A 6,699-nucleotide genomic window follows, 5' to 3' on the forward strand; every position below is an offset into this window, starting at 1 on the left:
CTAGTCGCTTCTTTAGCAAGCATTGTGAATGAGAACCACACCTTTGCAATGCGCGCTCACACACACACACACACACACACACACACACAACACCAAGTTCCCAACTCCTGGCACAAGAAGTCCTTGTGTTTTGTCTTAGAGTCCTCCTAAGTTTCCCCTTAGGTGTAGCTCTCTGGCAGGAGATGATTAGTGCTTTTCCAGAGTCTCTAACAAGCATTTCTCTTCATTGTTACTATCCCTAAATACATATTTACATATAAAATATATATATATATATATACTATTAGATAATTATACATATATACATACATATATATATATATATTTGGAAAGTAAATTTCCTTGTTTTGCCCTTCAAGACACTGAGGGGAAAGGACATAAGCTCCAAACCAAAAGGAGAGTGGGAGCTGAAAAATGATTAGAAATTCTGAATGCTTATAAAATGAAAGATCTGAAACAGATGGTCTCTGAGGTCCCTTCCAACTCTAGATCTGTGATTCAGTGCTCCCATGGGGAAAGGAAACAGGGAAGACTGACCAATGAGGACCCAGTCTTTTGAGCATGTAAAAATGTTCTCTGCCTGCTGCCAATCCAATATGTGGAACTTTGGAAGTTGGTTTTGGCCATGATGACTCAGGTTTAATGCTATGTTCGGATGAAAAGCTGTCTAATTGGATTTGGAGCCAGAAAAAACTGATGATTCAGGAGGGGCTGAACTGGAACTGAATGTTCAGGTAAAAAGCTCAAGAGGCCAATTTCTTACTCTCTTTTAAGTGAAGAAGCCTGCCTTGAGCTTCTGGGTGGAGAAATAAGGACAGCTGCTCCATCTTCTACCCTTATAAAGTATCCCACAAGCACATGTTGCCTCAATTTGTTTACTCTTATAATTTTAGGTAAGTGAATATCCTGATATGGGAATGCCTATGTGACTGATGGGGTGCTTGTGCTTGGACCCTAATTCTAACATGACATTTCCCCTTAACCTCTGCCTGGATGCCTGTGCCTGTGGCAGAATTCCAATTTCAGAACACGTCTAGTTCTCAAACATATTCTTTCCCAGGCAGCCTCTCTCTAGCTAAAGGGCAGTATGCCCCAAAATTATCTCTGCTTCTTCCTCAGTAAGCAGCTATGCCCAATTATAGATTGATTCAGGATGCTGATAACTGACTATACACTGAGTCTAATGTGTATCCTAGACATAGTCAAATGTATACTCCCTTACATTAATCTTGTCTAACAAGACACGAGATGGAATCCATCTGTATATTCCCAGTCAGCCGTGAACTTTTGGTGACTTAGTGACGTTTCACAGGCAAAACCACACCCCTAGGTAGCCCCACTGTGGGCTATTTCCCAGTGAACTCTGGGTAAGATACCTGCACAGTAGGTACAAAAAGTGCTTGTTCCTTTAAGAACTGAGCAACCCCTAATCACGCCTTGACTACTCCCTGATCCCACCCCAAAACACCTAATTGACAAGTTTCATCCCTAAATCTTGTACTTAAACTTTCCCTGTAGCCCTGTATGGTTGCAGGTTCCCTAAGAACTCTTGCCTGCTTTATTTACGTAAAGTGTAATAAATCTTTGCCTCCTTGACTTAAAGAATGCCTGGGTCCATGAATTCATTCCAGGCGGCCTTGCCTTGGGAACTTTGGTTTGGAATTTCTACATCCCTGGGTTCATTTCTCCCTCAACATGACAGGTGAGCATGGAAAATCCATCGAAATCCTAAAGATCTCACTAGCAATTGGAGGCAGTGACAAAGTTTGCTGGAATGGTAGTGGCTTATAACATAGGAACTATCTGCAGACAGAGGTGAAAAGACTGTCTTTCCCATCCCCACCCCTAATGATGATGGCAGCTTCAGGGATTGTAACAATGGAGAGATGCTTACTAGGGATTCTGGAAAAGCACTAATCATCTCCTGCCAGAGAGCTGCACCCAAGGGGAAACTCAGGAGGACTCTTAAGACAAAAGAAAAGGACTGCCTGTGCCAGGTGTTGGAAAGTAGCTCTTGGTCACATATATTCCCTCCATATGTCCATCACTGCCATTATACTTGAAGTTTGAGCCCACTCTTTCCCAAGATCCTTGAATGTATGAGGAGAAAATATGCTACTAGTTTGGGGTGAGTGAGAGATGTTTTCTAACTACTGTTAATACTATGGCTTCTCAGTTAATACCTTCTTCTAGAAGCCAATAAAGTTCTACTGGTTGGCTGATACCAAATGGGAGCTCAGGAGTGATAGTATTAGAAAATGCAATCCCTCGTGGTTACCCCTGGTGCAGTACAAGTTTGGCTAATAATCCCAAAGGGAGTGTTTTACTGTGACACATGTGTCTAGCACTTCTTGAGTTGATGTTGTGTTTACTAATATAATTAAAGTATTTTTTAACCATTCAATATGTACTTCGTCAGCCTTCCTGCTCCTTTTTTCAGGAATCATCACTCACCCTTTGTTTGAAATTTTACCCAGTCATAGAGGATTGGGTGTTACACAGTCCCCTCCTGAACACTGATGTTTTGATGTCATTCCCTTCCACCTCTTCCAAGATCTTTTTGTAGTAGTCAGCCTCTCTCTCTAAGTCAACTTCAATTCAATTCAACCTACTCTGCTGGCTCCTTCCCACCTTCCTGAGCAAATATGTTCAGGTCTCCCCAGTCCTTCCTTTCACTCTTCTATCCTATCCAACTATCATCCCACCTGTCTCTTCCCCTTCACTGATAAGCTTCTTGAAAACTATCTGCAACTAATGTCTCTACTTCTCCATAAGCCACTTTCTCCTTTATTCCTTCAGATCAGCCTTTTACTGCCTTGATTCCAATGAAACTTTTTTTTTTGTCAGAGGCTATCAATGACTCCCTTAATCACCAACCCATTCTTTTCCCCATTCCTTATCATCGTGACCACTCTGCAGCTTTTGGGATTATTGACCAAATTCTACTTTTGAATATGCTTTCCTCCTGTGACTCAGAGACACCATATTCTCTTAATTCTTCTCTGACAGCACAAACAATTGTCTGTCTCCATCAGAAAGCAGTCTGCCACCTCAAGCTCTTCCTGATTCTTGAGAATGTTACTTAAGGATCTATCCATAGCTCTCCTCTTTTCTCAATTTACACTGTTTCCCTCGTTAAGTTCTTTCTCTACCATAGTTACTCCTATCACTTCTATGCAGATGATCCCCAAACCATTATCTTCACTTCTGGCCTCTTTTCTGAGCCTTATTTAGACCTGGATATCCAGCTGTCTATTTGAAATCTCTACCTGGTTGTCTCATTAGTACCTTAAAGCTAATATGCTCAAAATAGAGCTTAAGAACTTTTCTCCTCAACCTTTTCCTCCTTCTGATTTCATTATTTGCAGTAACAGCATTCTTTCTATCTTCTGTGTTCATAGCTCTATGGATATCTTTGACTTTTCTCCTTGCCCTTGAATTTCAGTTATCAGATCCTTTTGGTTTCATCTCTATAATATCCCTTGAATCTATTATGCCTCTTCTATGTTACCCTATGCTGAAAACTCCAAGAGACACAGTGGTTGAATTGAACAATTCCAATGACAAATAAATTCTGCAAGTGACCAAAAGAAGGATCTTCAAATATAAATGAAAGAGAATTTCAATAGCACAAGACTATTCTGCACCCGTCAGAAACAACAGGAGTGAATAACACAATATCCCAAACAGCAAAGTAGAAGGCAAGATGCAAGCCAAGGTGACATACTCCGCAAATCTGAGCCTAACCATCAATAAAAAAAAATGGGTGTTAAACAAAAAAGAGGCTTTTGAAATATTCCTACAAAGACAAAATCAGACTGGAAGAAACTATTCACTTTCCATACATCCCAGACAAGAGATACACAAGAAAGGTAGACAAATCTAAGAACAACGACAACAACAAGATGTCAACATCAAGATCATTAAGAGATTTCTTTCTAAAAGTACATAAGAAGACAAATATGAAAGTAGAAGTCAAATTAGAAGTGATGGTGGAGAAACAGGCCTGAAATATTATGGACTAAATAGCAGGATACAAATAAACCATGCGAACAATTGGCATTTCTACCTCGTGTATAGTAGGCACTTACTAAATAACAATTCAATTAAATTTCTATATGCTACCACCAAGATGGTCTGTCTTTTGAATACCAATGTTTTTCTTGCAGTGTATGGGTTTGAGTCATAGAATGTCACCACTTCAAAAGAATTGAAATTGAGATCATCCAAAGGGTGGAAATATCTAAAAAAAAATTAATTTCTGGGGACAGTTATGTAGTTAAAAAAAAAGAGTTTGAATCTATACCTTACATCGTATACCATCACAAACTCCAAAGGTTATTTCAAAAAATTAAACCATAAAAACTGAAAGAAAATAGAATGATATTCTTGTTACAATTGTGAAGAAAAATGTTTTTGTCAAACAAATTGAAGAAAGCATTGGAAAAAAAGATTTTGAAATATTTAAAAAATCTCTAAAATTAAAAATATTCAGTAGACCAATTGGATGGGGAAAATATTTGCAGTAAACAGAAAGGTCTGACATCCAAAATCTTTAAGGAACTAACACATAATTATAAGACTCTACTGGGGTGGGGAACCTATGGCCTAGAGGCCACATGTGGCCCTCTAGGTCCTCAAGAGCAGCCCTTTTACTGAATCCAAACTAGAGGGCCACATGTGGTCGAGGCTGCAGGTTCCCCACACCTGCTATAATCTCTAATGGAGCACTATTCAAAAGACATGAACTTATGAAGAACGAAATGCAAACTATTAATATAAAAAGATGGGCAATTTTCTAATAATCAGACATGCAAATCGTCAACCTAAGATAAAGTATCTTTTACCTATACAACACAATAAACATTTATTAAGCATCTATTATATGCCAGGCACTGTGCTAAATGCTAGGAACACAAATAGGACAAAAAAGACAGTCCCTGCCTTCGGGAAGTGTATAAGCTAACGGGGAAAGGAAGTTAAAAGGAGAGGGGAGAATCTGGCATGGTGGGTATGATGATAAAGGAGTAAAATCCAAAGAATGCAACCAATGGGAAATGAAGAATTTGCTGGACTTTTGAGTTATCTTTATATATATATATATATAGGCTTTGGAAAGAGCTTTTTTTTTTTTGCTCTTCCTTCCAGCTCTCCATTAAGAGGGATGGATCAGATGAGGTGGGAGTCCCGAAGTTGAAGCAATCTGATGATGAGTTTCCTAGTGATAAGCTTTTCCAGGGGAAGAGGGTGAAAGGAGTCGGGGGAGGAAGGAGGTGAAGGGATAAGGGATGGGAAAGTGGTGTGATGACAGTGACATGCAATCCAAAAAGTATGGTTGATGGGGGAAAGCACTACTAGAATCAACTAGCAAGTTCCAAATTTTCTCCCTCTCTACCAAACACTCTCTTATCTATTGAGAAGGCAAGCAATATGATATCAATTATACATGTGAAAGCATGCAAAACATATTTCCAAAGCCACATCACACTCAGAGCTTCTCAGTTCTCTCTCTGGAGGTAGATAGTATTTTTTCATCATTAGTCCTCTGGAATTGTCTTCTTGGATTGGTTATTGGTATTGGTTAGCATAGTTGGTCATCACTACAATATTGCTGTTACTATGACAATGATGTCTTGGTTTTTCTCACTTCACTTTGCATCAGTTCATATAGGTCTCAACATATTTTTCTGAAACCACTCCCCTAGTCATTTCATATCACCCAAAGGTACTTCGTTGCAATCATATTCCACTTGTTCAGTCACTTCCCCAACTGATGAGCATCCCCCCAGTTTTCAATTCTTTGCCACCTCAGAAAGAGCTGCTATGAATATTTTTATACATATAGGTCCTTTTCCTTTTTCTTTTATCTCTTTGGGGTACAGATCTAATAGTAGCGTTGTTCAGTCAAAGAGTGTGCATAGTTTTATAGCCCTTTGGTTATGATTCCAAATCATTCCCTAGAATGGTTGGATCATTTCACAATTGTACCAGCAGTACATTCGTGTACCTATTTCCCCCATGTCCTTGAGCATTTGTCATTTCTGATAGGCGTGAGGCAGTACCTCAGGATTGTTTTAATTTTCATTTTTCTAACCAAGTGATTTAGAGCTTTTTTATATGACTACAAATAGCTTTGATTTCTTATTCTGAAAATTGCCTGTTCATATCCTTTGACCACTTATCAACTGGGGAATGGCTCTTATTTTTATAAATTTGACTCAGGTCTCTATATATTTAAGAAATGAGTCCTTTATTAGAGAAACTCGCTATAAAATTTTTTTACATTATTGTCTATGGTATTTTTTTAGCAAAATATAGTTTCCCTGATTATTTCTTTTAATTAGGTTTATTTTTACTTCTGCTTTGTCTGAGATCATTTGCTATCCCTGCCTTTTTTCCTTTAGCATATTAGATTCTTCTCCAGCCCTTTAATTTAACTCTGTGTATATCTTTCTGTTTCAAGTGTGTTTCTTATAAACAATGTATTGTTAGATTCTAATTTCTAATCCATTCTGCTATCCACTTCCATCTTATGGGTGAACTTATCCCACTCACATTCATAGTTAAAATTATTATGTATTTTCCTCCATCCCATTATCCCATTTTCTTCTGTTTATTCTCTCTCTCTGTCTCTCCGTCTCTCTCTCTCTCTGTCTCTCTCTCTCTCTCTCTCTCTCTCTCTCTCTCTCTCTCTCTCTC

The sequence above is a fragment of the Trichosurus vulpecula genome, chromosome 4 (assembly GCF_011100635.1).
Source record: "Trichosurus vulpecula isolate mTriVul1 chromosome 4, mTriVul1.pri, whole genome shotgun sequence".
Lineage (NCBI taxonomy): Eukaryota > Metazoa > Chordata > Mammalia > Diprotodontia > Phalangeridae > Trichosurus > Trichosurus vulpecula.